The 18,406-nt window shown below is 40.9% G+C and overlaps 1 protein-coding gene across 14 annotated transcripts in view; it reads left to right on the forward strand.

Annotated features, from left to right (window-relative positions):
* The first annotated feature begins 1,457 nt into the window (after window positions 1-1,457).
* The window catches only part of LOC141761153 (adhesion G protein-coupled receptor L3), a 234,608-nt gene continuing 217,659 nt past the window's right edge, over window positions 1,458-18,406 (forward strand). For 7 of the 14 annotated variants that reach the window (XM_074624434.1, XM_074624435.1, XM_074624441.1 and 4 more), the window contains exon 1: window positions 1,459-2,024. The gene's annotated coding sequence lies outside the window, so the exon portion shown is untranslated. Of the gene's footprint in view, window positions 2,025-18,406 lie in introns of all 14 variants that reach the window. The other 7 variants (XM_074624442.1, XM_074624437.1, XM_074624439.1 and 4 more) reach the window with 2 other exon arrangements.

Raw genomic sequence — 18,406 nt, forward strand, 5'->3', positions numbered from 1 at the left:
CTGCATCTTTTCAAACGCAGGCAGACAGTTATTTTTCATCGGGGCGTTCAGCAGTTCAAGGTGTTTCTCAGACAGGAAACAAGTGCAAAAAAAAATGTGCTTCACCAGGTCTGTGCTAGCACGGGCTCATTAGTGGAGCACTGGGTGAGTGATTGGATGATTACTTGTTATTGTTTGATTGTAATTAGGATTGTTAAGGTGATTAATTGGCTATAGGATGATTGAGAGGTTGACTGCTGGCTGCCTCCAGCTGGAGATGTGCAGCTGGTGTGGCATTCAGAGAGGTCATCAGAAACATTTCTTTTAGCCTATTTTTAACTTGTGTTTTACATATACAATGAAAGGAACAGCTGGAATTATAGAAGAGGATGGAGCTCCCAACAGCCTCCAGGAAAATTGATCGGTATGAATAACAGGCTTCCAGCAAGAAAAGGGGACCATGAACTCTTCTTTGAGGACACATACTGTTGAAAACAATAGGCAAGGCAAGGCAGCTTTATTTGTAAAGCACATTTCAGCAACAGGGCAATTCAAAGTGCTTTACATAAACATTCAAGAACATTGCGACAAAGTGCAAAAGAACATTAAGACACAATTAAAACAGTTACATTAAAGATTAGAAAATAAAAACAAGCTAAAAATAAAAGCTAGGATAGAAGCTAAAATAGAATATAACACACAAGAGTAAAAACTCTAGTGCAGTACAAGATCATTATCTGGTTTAATAAAAGGCCACAGCAAACAGGAACGTTCTAAGCTTTGATTTAAAAGAACTCAGAGTTGGAGTTGGTCCTGCAGGTTTCTGTGAGCTTGTTCCAGATATTTGATGCATAAAAACTGATTCTGCATGTTTAGTTCTGACTCTGGGGGACACTAAGCAGACCTCATCCAGATGACCTGAGAGGTCTGGATGCTTCACAACATAGCAGAAGATCAGAAATGTATTTTGTCCCTAAACCATTTAGTGTTTTGTAAACCAGCAGGAGTATTTTTGAAATCAATTCAATTCAACAATACTTGCACTTATAATGCAAGCAACCTTTTTTTACACCTGCCAACATTTCTGATGAAGCATGTATGGCATTGTAGCCTATAACTGCCACACCTGTTTGGCATGTCAGCCAGTCCACATTTCCTTTTACTGAACTGCTGCAGCTTTTATACTAGTTGCATTTTCAAGAAGCCTTGAATCTTATGTGTGAGAGAGAGGCAGTGGAATTTCGCATAAATATTGCAGCCACATGGCGCACAGACAGAATGTAATATAACATAGGTCTCCTTGCACCAGCCTCAGGCAAAGAGATATATACTGTAGGTAAAAAGATGCTTTCTGGTGTGTATAGCATGTTATCTCGTGTTTGCTGCTAGGTGGAGCCCGAGTATACGGCGAGAGCGCAATCCGAGTTTCTCCTCTCACCTTTTCACTGGCTCTCTCCAAAAACCTCCTCTCTCGGTCTCCATACAGAATTACTCCCAGCACAGTGCGCACAATTGGTTTGTCATAGTCGCAGAGAGCTCAGGGTTTTTTTTGGAACCCAAACAACTTAGATTATTTTTCCCCCTGTGGAGCTTTTTCTCTCAAAAAGACCACCCTCCACAAATTCTTTTGGATACTCTTTTTGTGTGTGTGTGTGTGTGTGTTGAGAGCTGCTTGCGTTTTCAGCTTTTATTATGGGGACGTGATGTAGCCCCCGCACAGAAAGGACGCCTTGTGCCATAAAGGGATGTAAGGAGACAGTATACCGTGGATACAAAACCTGCCGGTTCTCCACCACGACATCTCTGGATTCTTTACGCACAGCAGATTGAATCGAGATCGGATATTGAAACGGGAGCGACTGGAGGACAACTATTTGGATCCGTTTATTCTCTCTCTCGCTCTCTCTCCTCGACCCCCTTTCCATCAAGTCCATTCCTCACACGCAGCGTCTAGAAACACCAGCTGAGAGAGAGAAATTATCTCTGAATGGATGGATGGACGATGAGCTATCCCTCCGTTTCACCACTCGTTTCTAAAATCCGCGGTAAGTGTGACTTAAATGCATCTCTTGTTTGTGCGCACATCCAACAATTCATGTGCAGATTGCAGCTCAGGGCGATAATAATAATAATGCATCCATGAATGAATGAATCCCTGCAGCAGTGTTGATGTATGTTGCTCTGTTAATGTCAGTCTTGGCACTCCACTCTTTAATTACTTTAACTGGGCTATCGATGCGTTCAGGTGCAATCAGAGCCGATCAACGCGCACATATTGATAGCCAATATGAACATTTTGAATTTCCTGTTCTGACTAATTAATCCGTTCTGTTAGACTTAGAGAGGGGTTGGATTATTATCTAATGTATCCGGGGATTTGTTGAGTAGTGAACAGTCTTTTCTCTTTTTTTTTTTTTTTTTAACCATGCTTGATCAATGTGCTGGGGTCTAAAATTGGCTTTGCAAAAGAAGTTCCATATTGGATGCATACCTATGGATGAAGTTCTTGCATTATAAAGTCATGCAGTTTTAATTGTGGACAACATATCATATTTTTTTAATTTAAATTGATTGTGTATGTCTATGGGCTGAGGCTAAGACAGTAGCTGACTGTAAAAGCATCAATTGCGTGTCTTTCAAAAAAAAGATCCAGCCAGTGCAGGCCTGTGTTTTCTGTTGCAGTTTGTTGTTGGAAAATGTACTGGAGTGTGAGGACAGATGCAGCAGTGTGAGCATCTGCATTTTTCATGATAGGTTGACTATGTTGTTAAGAATAAAATCTGCTAAATTATTGGTATAGGCTATGTAGAATTTTTCACTTCCTCAAAAGTGTGACTATTGGCTTTTTTTTGAATACCACACAACAAATCTGATTTAATGCCCACTGTGAAAAAGAGGGGAATAGTGAATGGATGAACCCTGCTGAGGAAGACGTGCTGCCCTGTGTCTGAGAGAAGTGCAGAGGTTGTAGGGGCCACTGCACCCGCATGCTTTGATGTGAGGACAGCACACTGTCTTTCAACATCAAAATCAAAGCGGAAAAAGGTAACCAAGCACATCACTTTGAATCAGATCGGAAGTTTTCTCATCGCTGCAAAATGATGCCCTTCATTTCCAAATCAGTGTTTGGGATATGGTTCAATCTTTGTCCAATTTCATCCTGAATAGTACAACAGCTGTGAATTTGGAAGGGGATCTGTCATGAGTAGTTTTTGGAGCAGGGTTGGGCTTCTTGTGATTCAGATGTGTGACTAACTTCCATAATGTATTCCCCCCCCACTATTTCAGAATATCATTAACATTATTGCTGGTTTTATCCGTATTTGACAATTACATTCATTATGTCCCGGACTGCAGCACCATCTGTCATATAATCTGCATTGGTAGAAGTGCCCTCAAGCAGATGACACGCACACACACACACACACACACACACACACACACACACACACACACACACACACACACAACCACACAGTTTCCTCTACCGACAGTAAAAACCTTGACTTCCTCCACCAGGGGAAAACTCAGGGGGACATTTGATGCTTTCTGACTAAACGGTTATGTCAACCTGCACTTTGTTTTCAGTGTGTCTCATCCATTTTGATTCAGCTAAATGCTGCTCCTCGTGGAATATAATCTAGGTTATATGTAATATAACAGCACTTGAACTTAGCATCTGGTGTGATACCTGATGGGACGGCACTGTATGAAAATAGAATAATTGTTCCCTTTCCTTACTTGAAGCTGTTGTTACGTTGCAGTCCCATTGTAAGGAGATAGTGTGCTGAATATGAGATACTGTGCTACGTATTGATTGAATTGGTCATCTCAGGTAAAGAAGCACATTGAGATAGTGATAGGTGCTAGACATAAAAATAGTAACACACTGATCCACTGTATTTGAGTGTTTTCACGGTGCCTTCTTATGCCAGTCAATGCTGTTAAATGTGTCTCTCGGCACTTGAAACTGCAAATATATATTTTTTTCATTCACAGAAAGGGTTAGAACCCTTGACCGGAAAAAACCCTTCACTGGATGAATCATTAGAGGCCTTGTAAGAGAGTTATTCAGCCCTTCTTTTGTCTATATAGTGACTCATTCTGTCGTTTTTACAGTCTAAATCCAACACCTTTGTGCTGGCACATATTTCCTCCTTTTGTATTGTATCACACCGATATGGGTTCATTTGTTGCCCTCATTTGGATGCATGCTTTTCCTTCATTTGGTTCATTTGGTCATTTGTATTGTTCCTCTGAAGTGGTCCCACTGTCTGTGATCAGCCCGTTGATGTAGTGTAGTTTTTTTTTCAGCCCAGTGAATTTCTTTCCATCGGCAGTTCCATTTATTTGATTTGATTTTTGCCTTTTTGGACACGATTGCAAGCCAGGAAGAATCCAATTTGCCATTGCGGTATGAATGGAGACATGGGCTCTTCAATTTCTTCATTAGGTTAGCTTGATGTGGGGTACAGATTCATGGCTCATATTATGTACAGTGAGGGCTTTTACTGGTGTATCAATTTGGATAACCATTCTTCAAAGAGTAGCATTTGAAAAGTCAGTTACACACACACACATGTTCCCTATTTATTGTCAACATCTTTTGTGCTACTAATTTAAGGTAGATGGGATGAATTTGATTTTTCATTTATTTATTGTTGCTTTAAACTCATCCCCTAAACTGTAAAGACAGTGAGAATTTCCTTTTAGTGAGACCTTCGCTGTCCGAACACTAATCGACCCTGGTCTGAAAAGCAGTGTAGCAGAATCACTGGGTGAATGAATACCTTTTTATGTCTTTATCTAACTGCTTGGTCTGTAGTGATCTGGCATACTTTACATCGAATAAAATGCTCAAGGTCATACTGCGCATATGTTCTCAGGTATTCATATTTTCTCGCACCAAATGTACTATAGAATCTCTCTCGGGATTGAAGGCAGTGGATTGATTGTGATTTACTTTTCCCATATTCCCATGGACGTTAGCACTAATGAGGGAAATTATTTATGGGTGTTTTTTATTTATCAAAGTCAGAAAAGAGTCAGTAGAGGTAGCCTACGAATTACAAAAGCATTAAACTCAAACCTTTTTTTTGGCAGTTAGGAATTACAATTAGGTTGTAGCAAATTGATCACAATTCCAGCAAAGTTGATGGTCTTTGTTGGTGGTACAATCGCTCTGTTCTGGCCTTTCTGACCATTCAAAGCCCAACCAATGACATAACCGCAGTGAATCGCATTCCTTGAACACTTTTTGATGACATATTATACCTGTGCTGTGCTTTGCCTATGCAAGGCTCTGCAGCCTGCCTCACGGTGACCGAAGTGCAAATTTCTTATCATAATGTCGGGTCATTCCTACAATGTGCCATCACCTTATTTAGTAAAATATTACACTACCAGTCTACACACTGTAGTATCACTCTCATACACTGTTCACAATATACTCTAAGGTACTATACTGTATGTATCAATTTACTCGGGCTGGACCTGAATATTCGTTGATTCGCTCGTTGGGTGGGCGTTCAGTTTTTAATTTTGAGATTTGGATATTTGTTTTCAGGAGGAAAACCTACCCACAGTGTCATGTTATTTTACACTAGTTTGCTACTTATCTCTAATTTCTTATATTCAACGAAAAATTAAGCAGTAAAACAATGGTTTACAAGATTTCTTATAAACAATCACTGCAGGGAATGAACCATGTGTGTGTGCGTAATGTGTCTGGAGCAACCGTCATCACCGGACACGATGGACAGCTAAGAGACTAGAAGCCTGTCAGTCCAATGAGGGGTGAGCGGAGTGCAGCAGTCCGTCATGCCGTCACACGCCACTGTAGTCCCGCCATGGGTCCAGTCCGGACAGCTGAGAGGAGCCAACCAGGTCATTGTAACCTAAACTAAGATTAGCCAGCTACCTGTAACTTAGCTATGCGGCATGGATCTGGCGTCGGTTGCTTCATAACGTTAGCTGATAAAGTAACTAGCAAAAGGCAAGGTAGTAAGTATCATGGAGCCAATGGTCCACATAAAATATAGGAACATTACAGATAGTAACATTATTCTAAATATGATATACAGTAACAGCTGTTTTGGCCGATGCTCGCGAGTGTGAGCGACAGGATGCTGTCTGCAGTTCCCTTGACGACCACCGGTATAATTAATAACAAGGATTTTCTGTAAGTCACATATAATACCTTTTAATAGTTATTTATTACCCACATTGGAACTTGTTTTGGGGCAGAGTGTGGAACATTTTAGTTAACCCAAGTTAAAGCCTGGTTTCCAGCATTCATAGATCCTTTACATGTAAATAAAATGGAAAAAAGAAGTTTGGAAACTTGTGTTTGGTCGATTATTTCTCCAGCGCATTTTGGTAAATTTTTCTTGGGCGCTACCCACATAATCAGCTGTGCTGCTCATCCCACAAATGCATGATCCTTACAAGTTGGACATCATTGTGAAGGTAAATAAACAGGCTTTCCAACAATGTAAAATACAATACCAATTAGCATTGTAACAACAGAGAAATAATCCACCAAACACAAGTTTCCGAACTTTTTTTCCCCAGTTTATTTGTTAAACCTCCCTGCATGTGACACGACCATTCTCGAAAGATTAGATTTTTTTTTCTTTATCTCAGGCAGCACTGTATGAGATCCTTGCCGAGTTAGAAAATAAGGACTACATAAGAAGCGAATTGTGAATTCTCACACGGGCGGTCTAAATGAAGGATTTTAAAACTTATTTTGCAGTTGAATGATTGTTTATCCCCGAGGCTGGATGCTGACATGTTAAGCATCACAGAAACATCTTCAGAGAAGGGAGATGATGCCCCATATTTTTCTGGCAGATATTTTCCCCTGTGATTTTTAAATAATGGGTGACTCCATCTCCATTGTAACCCCATAAACAGGGTAGCCTTGGCGATTAAAAACATACCAGTTTATGCTCTTTACAGAATTCCATTTATATATAAATTGTAATGTCTTTCTAAACATAATACTTAATCCTGTGGCAAAAAAAAATATAAGGCTCACAACCTACTGTACTGTATTAACATTCCTGTGAGACAAATCTCACCCACTGCTACAGTGAGGCCCTTGGCTTTTCTAAGGTCCCAAAGAGCAGAGTTATCCTGCTGTTAGGAGGGAGACAGGTTGGTTCTGATGGGGCCCTTTCTCTGGCAGGAATGTCACTAAAGAAGAAAAGCAAAAGCTGAAAATAAAAAAGAAAGCGCATGGCCGAGGAAAGGTCCTCGAGGTCTACGCCTCCAACACTTTAGCTGTCCTGTCTCATAAAGAGCTCGGACACAAAGGTTTTGACACAAGCTTTCACAACCCCCTGCAGGAAATGGAGGTTACAGTTTAGATGGAGACTTCAGCTGGTGCTTGATGGAAGAACAGACAATTAGTTTCTTGATTCTTGTATAGCTCTGTGAAGAGTGACCCCGATGTTTGGGAGCATTTTAAGCGTAAAAAGTCAAAGAAAACTGCTATAGATACAGCACATACTGTAACATACTATTGAATATATTGCAAGGCCAACAGGTTTGAGCACAGCGTTTTAGTGGAAGGGTTTGAGTGTTTGGCATCAATGTTTTTTTATCTGTTTATCACACCATTGCAAATAACACTGGAAAATAAGAGGGTCTTTGAAGATCTATGAAATGGAAAGTACAAATGCATGCTGATATATGTGATAAAGAGTAATCCACTCCTGCACTGATGACAGATAAAAAGTTTGAATAACATGGTGTGAGGCAGCTACATCTTTGTCGAGGAATAGAGAAAAATCGACACCGTCTGTTCGTCTCCCTTATTTGTTTCCACCAGTACACCTATTCACTGACATGATGATGGGAATTATCATATTAATTCCAGGCCCTTTCTCTGTGGCTGCTTTAAAAAAAGTGTTTAGGATGAGAGAGAGAGAGAGAGAGGATGTGTGTGATGTATTGATGAGCCACTTTAAATCAAAGATTTGCAGGGGATTTTATACCACTCCAGTGAGTCTGTGGTGTGTTGTGGATAGGGCTAGGTCATGGAAACGTTTCTTTGACTTGGAATCCCGATGATGAATAGGGAAACAAGTGTAGATATATGCAAGGATGTTACATTGGACCTCATGCAGCAGCATTCTCTTAAATTTATTGTATATTTTATCTTAATTTCCTGTTAAGAGAAAAAATAAGATGAGTCACCTCCAGATGCACCAAACATTCTTAACCATCCAAATAGGCTCTCATCCAGGTGTGCTGCATGATGAATCCCACTTGATCATAAATTGGAGGCGTGCGACCAATTGTAGGGCTGCACAATTAATCAAATATTAATCGCGATAACAATTTTGGCTTCCTAATTCATTCATTAGATGAACATGATCGCCGCGATATTGATGTTTAAAATGCGCGTTCTGCTCATAGAAAACTCTGCTGCATATCAAATCAGGCGCTTCCTAAACTAACAGCTAGCCACCAGGTGATCGAAATGTTTTGGCTTCAGCTTTGGGTACAGATATTATCTATACAACCAACGTGTTTGTCATTAAATCAAGAGCATGAAATTGTTTATCTAGCTCTTAATGTTGCTAATTTTGCTCTCGAAGTGCACCAGTTTGAAGCATTTCACTTTAAAATGTAGTTAACAAAGGGACAGGGTGAATATTCTTGTATTTTTTTTAGAAATAGCAGAAAAAAATATTGCAAAATCAGTTTTTTCCAACATCGTGCAGCCCTATTTTTTTTCATTGACAGAGATGTAGCACAGCATGGAAGTGAAAACAGTGCTCTGTTTATTTTAATGTGAAAGTGCAATAAAATATGTCGTCGCTTAAATCAGTGAATAATCATGATAACTAATCGTGATATCGATATTGATCAAAATAATCGTGATTGTCATTTTGGTCATAATCATGCAGCCCTAACCATAGGTAACGGCCCCTAAACACTATATAAGGGCAGGTGTTGTGCAAATACTCTGGCACATGCCCAAGAATTGGAGAGATGCCACCAAAAAAGGCTATAAGAAGAAGACGAACTTCAGCAGTAGTGAAATTGAGATACTGTTAAATAAACTTTTCCAGAGCGTCGGTACTGGCATTACAGGAAAATCAAAAAGCATCGAAAAGCAGTAAGTAAGTCATTCAGAAGCTGAACTCTTAATTGGGATCAATGGGCCAATAGTATTTCTTCAGCCTTGTAATTACTCTAAAACATATAATAATCTAAATTTGATTATAAGATATTAATGCATTTTGTATGCTCCTCAAATTTAAAATGTTTTCTTGCATTGGACAAACAATTTGTAGACTGTGAAAAACAAGATGTTTTGTTTCCTATTTGTTCTCATATTGTTTCTTACATGAGGCCCACTGTGTAAAAGTAGTAGACAAGATCTTTTAAACCATGAAATTAATTGGGGCTACAATGCCATTTTGTACTGTTACATTCACAGACCACACTCAGCCTCCACTGTGTTTTGAATTCCCCTCGCACGTCATTTTAATCTATGCATTCAATTTTAATAAAGGCCTGCAAGGCTGGTACATTGTCAAGCTCAAGTGTCGACGCTACCATGACCAGTGACAGCGTGCTTTGAAAAAACTGTTATGCTTTAGACTGCGGTTTTTATTATCTGCAAGCCACCCCTCCACCCTTAATTTGACACGTAGTTAAGTTGTCCCCAGGGGGGTCAAAACACTTAGCAGGCGCATTTTAACACTCGACAACTTCTGCAGGCAGAGATACAAAGACTGCATGCCAAGGGGATGTGAGCGTAAAGCATTAACTAGCTCGTGCAGATGCAGCTATGCATTCATTCTATGAATGGAGATACCATCTCTGTACTGCAGCAATGATTCTTATAATAATGTTGCTTGCAGATAAGAGCCACTGCAGTATGTCTGACCAAGTGATAAGTGCAGTGATCAAATCAGTTGCCCCTACTTAGCAAGTATATCTGTATGACACTGTTAACCATAGCCCCACTAAGGCTGAACTGGCCCAAGGAAAATGAATGTCTACGAGTGAAAGGGATACTTTCTCGGCTGGAGTGCAGATATGGACCCAAAAATGTCAAGTTAGCATTTAAAGCAATCCAGGCCAGTCTTACGACCCTGTTGGTGGTGTTAAAAGGTACCCAAAAGCCATCAAACTGACAAAGCCTGACGGAGCCGCAGTACATCAACCTCTTTACTACGCTGTAAAATCTGATACATTTGTCTATGTGCATTTTACAGTATGGCGCCAAGTTTTTTTTGCCACAATATTGATTGCTTTCCTTTTGTTCTGAGTGTTTTTTTTCTCCCTTCGTGAACTTTGGACCAGTGACGAGGATTCAAACAAAGATGCAATGCTTCTCTGAGACCGAAGCTCTAAAAGAAGTTAATTTATGGCCTGTTTGGGAGGCATGTTTGGGCTTGAATACATAATAAGGTAGTGCACCTGCAGCCGCATACAAATGAATGGAAATGACGGTTAGTATTTACGCCTTCCTAAACCATTGGGACCTCCTGATCTGACCACTAATTGGCCGGTGAAGAGAAAATGAAGATAGCTTCCTTGTTCACAGGGTGCTGTATCTGCAAATATCAGGTGCAGATTTGCGCATAGCAGCTTTGCACCCAAAATCATACACCAGTTATCAGAAAGTGCACCTTCCACTTATAGTAAAGCAGTACAAAAGAGAAATATTCTACCAGGGTAATGCCAAACGGTCACTTAAATTCATATTATGTCCTGTTAAAGTAGTCAAATTAGACCAGGTATTGATACAGAATATACCTTTCTGGATACCTTTTAAAAGAGTTCTGTCAAAAGGATTTGTTGTATAACTTGGATGATATAAAGAACTGTAGCTACTCAGCATGGACGGATTATAAGACAATGGGCCCCTGGGCACAGACTTGTATAGGCCCCCCACCACTCCCGCATGGAACTAAGACCCCCAGACTGAAAGAGACAAAACGACTAAAAGCAACTAATCATGTAGTGTTTTTGTGGCCTATGTGTGTCTTTGTCTGTGTTTTTTGACTCTTTGTTGTCGTTCTGCGTATATTTGTTGTTGTTTCGCATCTATTTGTACTTCTTTTGTGTGTCTGTTGTCGTTTTACATCTATTTGTAGTTGTTTTGCGTGTCTTTGTTGTCGTTCGGAGTGCCTTTATAGTTGTTTTGCGTGTCTTTGTTGTCGTTTTGCATCTATTTGTAGTTGTTTTGCGGGTCTATGTTGTCGTTCTGCATATCTTTGTAGTTGTTTTGCGTGACTTTGTTTTCATTTTGCCTCTGTTTGTAGTTGTTTTGCGTGTCTTTGTTATAGTTTTGTGTCTATTTGTAGTTATATTGCGCGTCTTTGTTAACGTTTTGTGTATATTTGTAGTTTTTTGTGTCTTTGTTGTCGTTTTGCACCTATTTGTAGTTGGTTTGCGTGTCTTTGTTGTCGTTCTACATATCTTTGTAGTTTTGCGGGTCTTTGTTGTCATTCTACATATCTTTGTAGTTGTTTTGCGTGACTTTGTTGTCATTTTGCGTCTGTTTGTAGTTGTTTTGCGTGTCTTTGTTAACGTTTTGTGTATATTTGTAGTTTTTTATGTCTTTGTTGTTGTTTTGCGTATATTTTGTAGTTGTTTTGCGTGTCTCAGTTGTCGTTTTGCACCTTGCAGTCATTTTGTGTCCCCACCCCCCAGTATCCATCCATGCTCCTCAGTAGTTTGACATCTTTGAAACATGCAGGCACACTGAAGAATACCAAGTTAATAGTGCTACTATTATGTTTTGATAAAAATTCCATTACAGTATTTTTTTCATTCTGCCATTCTTTCAGCCTTCCACTTCCCAAGAGCTTGTAATGGAACACAAAGCACGAATGCCTCGCAGAAATGTTGATTATCCTGCTGAACCTTTTAGATTAAAATACCATTTCCCCATTCATACTTGATCAAATTTACAGAGGGTAGAAGCATTTTTGCAGGTGGATAATTAAAGTATTTTCATACAGGTGGGTGGCTCCACAATGAAGGATTTATGCTTCTATCGTGTGAGGTCATATACTCTTTCTCTTAATTAAGAGAAGGCATATTCGCCATGCACTAAACCAGATCAGAGTCTAATTCCACTTGTGACTTCAAAATGTATTGCGGCATTTCAGCATCTCCCTCTGTGCTTGTGACTTAGACCAAATTGATTTTCCTAATCGATAGCATAGGATTGGATTTAGGAGTGTGGGAGTGGGGGGGTGGGATCTGGCAGGGCCCACTGCCTCAGCCAGCAGGCTCCTCAAGAGCAGTCCCTTGTTTGTTCCCATCTTTATGAGCTTCTGCTCACGGGTAACAGTGCATTTTAAATCCGGGCGCTTTGTACACCTGCTATCCTGCCTCATCTCAGGTTTGTATAATGACAGAAGAAATGTGTATCCATTGGCAAATATAAACTTCCCTGCCAGCCCTTTGTCACCTCTGGAATGGAGATGACTGAATTGATGCGCCGCCCCAGTGGAGCAAAACCGTTTAAATGACAACACATTTTTGTCTCACCTTGAACTTAATTGACTGCCTGAAAGCTGGCGTTTGAAAAGTGCTGACAGAATGACTTCTCTTGCTGTTTGGAAACGGTAGCTATTGACAGAGCCTGTTCTGTGTTGTTTTCATACCGCTGTCACACCTGCATGCATCTGTCTACCGCGTTCATAAGTAAAGGCTGAAATGGTGTCTTCATAAAGCTGTGCATTATGGATGGTTCATGTGACAGGTATTACCCCTAATGGGCTTAATGTCTGTATGCATTACTATGTATCGCATTTCTGCAGGGAGCAGTGGCAAATGTGCTCCTTACTATTCAAGGGCGAATTAAAATACACGGGTTGTTATTTAGTCACATTTTTTGCAATTTGGCTTTGGAAATGGAAATAACTAACGTTCCCATTTCAGCCTTTTAGTTAGAAAATAGCAGTCGTTAACAAGGCACCTGATGACAAGTGGGTTGATGACCCAGGTGTCCACCAGCGTTCCTGTCACTCATGACAGCTGGAGGACTGGGTAGCAGTTACGCTGTCACTGGAAAAGACCATCTACCCCCACTCCTCGCCATCCTCCCGCACATTGGTCTTGCCTGTGATGCTGAGCCGCCGCGGCGCAACGGTGGCGACTGTGGGATTTCTTAGAGGGGAGCCACAAGACTGTAATCAGTCATTATGTCAGAAGCGAGCCCCGTGAGCCCCACTCCAGCTCATTCAGCCAAATAATAAGCAGCAGATAACGGCGCTGGCGTGCAGGCAGGAACAGAGCCCCCCCCGGGCGAGGAGCTCGAAAGCGGGGGGCCTTTTTCCTCTCGTCTGCCTACGCAGGAACGTCACCTTGGTTCAAGGGCTGGAGCGAGCTTTTCATACGGCCGGCTGAAAAAATTTTGTCTGTTGTTGGGAGACCTCCCTCCGGTTAATGGCAAACACACCTTGAGGTGCTGACAGGGAGTGTGTATTTTTTTGTCTAAGGATTGCAGGCAGAAATATGCTTCAGAGTTAAAAGCCGTGTCAAAATATAAACTCAGATCAGGTGGCACTGCAATGGCAAAGGCTAAACTGGCTGCTCGATGTTAGTTCTCTGATAGAATGTAGACATCTTAATGTGTTTTTCATGTTTTACTCGTAAATAAAATTATTTTTTGGGTGCCTATAATACTTTACATAGAGTGCTATGGAATGAGTCCTAAAACCCGGAAATGAGTTAGCATTTTATCATTTCCGGTTCCCTCGCCTGGAAGTTTTTTTTAGTTAGATGCCTGAAATAAGGTCTGTGGTTAACACAAGCTTAAGACAATTTAACATTTTGTTCTACGGCATAAAATGCATCAGTAAATACTCTAAACGTCATCACGCCAACTCCACCTCCTGTACAGCCTCGTTGTGTATACTCGCGCTCATGCGACCGCGGTGTAGTTCGTTTATAGCTTAACGTCAGCTTTTTACTTCTGCCGTTTGCATTTACTCTTCAAAAATCATAAAAAGTGCTGTTCATTTGTGAAGATTATCTCGTTGAACAAACGTGTAAGTATCATAAACGTGTGTTTGTCACAGAGCTTATTTTCTGCATTAATCCAAAACCCAATGAAAAAATATCATTGGCTTTTTGTCGAGGGAACCTATGCGACTCTAACTTCCGGGTTGACCTACAAAAATACGTCATCCCTGTAGCACTCTATTGTGTGCATCCTGAAATTTATACACATTGTAAGCTTGTCCCTGTCTTGATTAAATTTAAAGGACAAGGACCACAATGGAAACAAGTCCAGTACTTTATAGTTAAATTTTTGACAGTCTGATTATATGTTTGAGTATTTTATAAATATATTAGAATGTTGTAAATAAACCAACATTTCTAGTCACAGATGGATCTATATTAGCTTGTTTTCAGCAATATATATTCTTGCCGTGTTTAATCATGCAAAATACCGCCACAGTACTGCTGACTATGTGATATTGAATAAAAAAAAACGCCCCCTCCCCCTTTTAAGCCCCATCCCTTTCCCCTCCACCCTCGTGGAGTTTTGTCATTCCATAACAAGGGGTCACAGTCTCCCATTGTCTCGCTATAGCATTCCTCGGCACGGTAGTATTGACTGGTTCTGCTGGGTGAGCGGTGCCATATAACATCCATACATCATGGTGAAGACAGAATGACAGACAGTGGGAGTTGAGATGTCAGATCGTCCTCTCCAGGCAACTGACATCCACTCCCCTCCCGTTCTCCACAGTGATTCTGCATTGATAGCTCCCCGTTTCCGCACCTTTGCTAGTCCACCTGACATGCTCATGATATAAATTATCTTATGGTGGATGGTGCAGGAATAATTCTGCTTCCAAATAATGTCTTTTTAAAGGTTCTCAAGCAGCTCGGATCACACCTTCACAGAGATATATGGATGTTATTTGTTCATCGACTGCCACATTATAATTGGTTCACTACTGTATGCATGCAAAGATTGATAGCTAGATTAATCTCATCAAAATGTTAAGCTTTTATAATCTTCTCATGGACCCCTTTTACTCTCTCATACATAATAAATGTAGCTAAAAGTCAGGCTGACATAGAGAAATAGCTTAACACAGTAGCATGCTAGTTCAACAGGGAAGATATGAACATGCAGCACGCCACCAGACAATGAGCTCACTGAGGTCAGCGCAGGTCCACCCTTTATGGAATTTCTGCCCATAATGATTAATAAGGTAGGTGTAGTTATTGCCGTGGAAGTCATCAGTGGAATGCTGCAGTTAAGCAGTCATCTGTAATCCAGTTTCATTACACCTGCGCCTACGGTTTCTCTTTCTTAATGCATTGACCTGTCCTTTTCTTTTAATTCTGTGTGCTATACAGTCTCCACTAATGAACAGCCCGTTATTGATCGGTATAGACAACAAAGATTGCTTTGTTTCCACTATTTCTTATCAGTTCTGTCTCGCCCAAAGAGGTGTCGAAAGCAGTAGAAAGACACCCCACTACTTTCGGCGGCTCCGGACCAAAAGTCTATTTAGCAGGGGTTCTGTTGTCGCTCGTGAGCGCTGTGAAAGGTTAGGCTCCCGTAATCTTGTTTATGTTTTTGGTCAGTAGTAAGCCTCCCTAAGCCAGCTTTGTGTCAAACACAGCTGGAGAGGCCTTTACAATTGCAGCAGAGCAGAAATAATTGGTCCAGCGGCTTGGATGCAGCCATGACACACAGGTAATTTACTAATTTCTGTCTCTCAGCTGGTGTTATCAAGGCAGGAAGCTGCGGTTTTTTGGAAGGAGTGTGTAAAAATTATTTATACTCTTCGTGTTGCTTTGGTGTAAATGGAAATTAAATGTGACGAACTGCTTGTGTAAAAGTAGTTTGGTTTTTGTGCCAATTGCTGCAGTCACACTTCCCCAAGTGTTTGATTGTATATTTAATTGTGATTAAAAGAACATTAAACATGACCCCCTGAAATATCCACTTAAGTGTCTTCATCACATGTCCCTTTGGTGGATTGGTTGTGTCCTGCTATACAGCATCTATCACTGCAAACAAAGTGCACATGCTCCTCCAGTGAATTGCCACCGAGTAGTTGTCAATAACCTGACCTTCCATACAATCAAAATGAGTCCTGCATTATACGTGATGTCATAACAGTCCCAAGAGAAACATTTTCCCCTCGATTTAGCTCTCATGACTTTGAGCAGGCCACCCCCAGCTGACGGGGAAATTTGGATTGGAAAGTCCGTCGAAGCCACTTTTAATTATACCGGCAGTAAAGGATGAAACTGAGCAGGAATGAAGTGCTTTTTGTGCATCGATTTTCCTCTGCATCTGTAGACGCACAGAAGAGAGGTAGAGACAATTGTAACCTTCTCTATTGCTGCACTGCAGGCAAACAAGGGGGGGCTCTATGCATGGCTCTTTTTTTTTTCCTGCTTTCTTTTTAATACAATGAGAGCATGTACATCAAACCATCCATCTCATCTAATTAGGAAATTCCATTGAATTGAAAAGGAACTAAGGCAAGTCTGGAAAGAGGCCACGCAAGCACTTTACCTTGATACACTTTTGATGGTTTCTCTGATCTGTTTTGACATCTGACAAACTTTGGCCAACCTTTTGGTGTGGATTTTTGTAACTTGGATGACAAGGTGTTGCAAGGCTTGTGGATGTATCCTATGAGCTCTTCTACACCTTTCCCCTAAGGATTTATGCCCATTTCAGGTGCCATTTCCAGAGATCTTAAGCCTTTATTTTGGCAGAATGTCACCTCACCTGGGTATCCGGAGAGTGACTGCCACCTTGATTGCCCTCAGGTCCCCGCAGGATTCCTGCCCGACTCAGCTACGGCAGATGACTATAAAAAGATCAGTTACATTGGAAGCGGGCGACAGCCTGGCTTTTGTTTGCTTGTTTTCAGATGACGCTTCCTCCTGTTTTCTTGAGAACTTCCCCTGACCGCGTGCTTTGCACAGTCACACCAGCAGATGCGACAATTCGTCATGCATAAGAAACCCCACTCCGGCTGCCATCTGTCTCCTTGTGTCTGTTACCATGCACCGGCAGTTTGTTTTGGTACCCATTACCCATATACAATCTTAATGGCATGCAAAATATGCTGAACCAATCTCGCGACCTCCGAACCTCATTCTAAAATCTCATTCCCGACCTATACGTGACCCAAGTAACAGAAACCAGAAAATATACTGACTGTCACCATATATAGTTTCTGAGACCTGTGGAAAGGTTTGCCATTTGGTGCCCCAATATACTGTTACCTCCACTGGATGGCTGGAATGAATGAATTATTATGCCCAGTTAGAAAAATTAAATATGATTCCCCCCGACCTGATTCCTAGATGACCTAACAAAAACAACATGTCAAACCATAACTGGTAAAAAGCAAGTAGGTCAGAGGGATTGCTCTAACCGCTCTGAGGACTGATACCAAATTCCGGGGCCATTTCACCAAGTCAACTGACAATATGAAAACCAGTGCATACTGATAAGAATACTTAAACACAATGGAACAAGGAGTGAAACCAACCCAAGAACATCAATATTGGACTATTCTGTAAAACCCTGGAATATATTCGAAACTATTTTTCATTTTAAATTCCTGCTTTCTACAACTACAATATGGTTAAGATTATGGTAAGATTGTGGTTAGGCTATAGCAAATAAATCATTGTTAACATATAGTTAGGCAGGCAGCTGCAGGGTTAAGGTCTTTGTACACAGTCTGTATTTTTCGTATGCGTTTTTTTTAATCCGTCATCCGATAAAAAATGTTACGCACAGAAACCTGGCACACTGAGTCCGCTGTGTTTCTTTAGTCTATTCGTTGCAAAAATTTGCAATACAAGACACAACTGAATTAATTACGTGGGTGCAATAGATAGCGCTAGTCCAAAACAAGTCCAATGAATGAATGACATTAGCAAGAAGCTATCTTTAGCTGCCTAGAGCACAATCACTACTGTCTAATCTTCCACACAGCCTTTGTTTTGCAACCATCCCTGATTCCAAGCTGTTCTGAAATCACTTGCCACAATCTATCTTTAAATTCTGCATCCTTGTGTGTCTTTATCGGAAAATGCTTTGTGCTGGGAGACAAAGTGAATCTTTATCATGCCATTTCGGATGATGACGTATGCACGGACGGTGGTTCCGGGTGGTCACACAACCCTCTTTTGCACTCTTGACGGATTCTAAAAACCCAGTTCAAACCTGTTCTGAAAACGTGATTGACACGACGTGAGGTTGTATTTATTTTTAAATGTGCAGCAATTTTGGACGGACGTGGTGTGCAAAGGCCTTAAGGCAGCTAAAACACTTTGCTAAGGTTAGGGCATGGTTACGGTGAGGCAATTAGAATACTTAAATGGCTAAAAAGACGATCGTAAAGTGCATGTCTGTGACTGGCGTTGAACTGCCGCATAAAGG

The sequence above is a fragment of the Sebastes fasciatus genome, chromosome 22, assembly GCF_043250625.1.
Source record: "Sebastes fasciatus isolate fSebFas1 chromosome 22, fSebFas1.pri, whole genome shotgun sequence".
NCBI lineage: Eukaryota > Metazoa > Chordata > Actinopteri > Perciformes > Sebastidae > Sebastes > Sebastes fasciatus.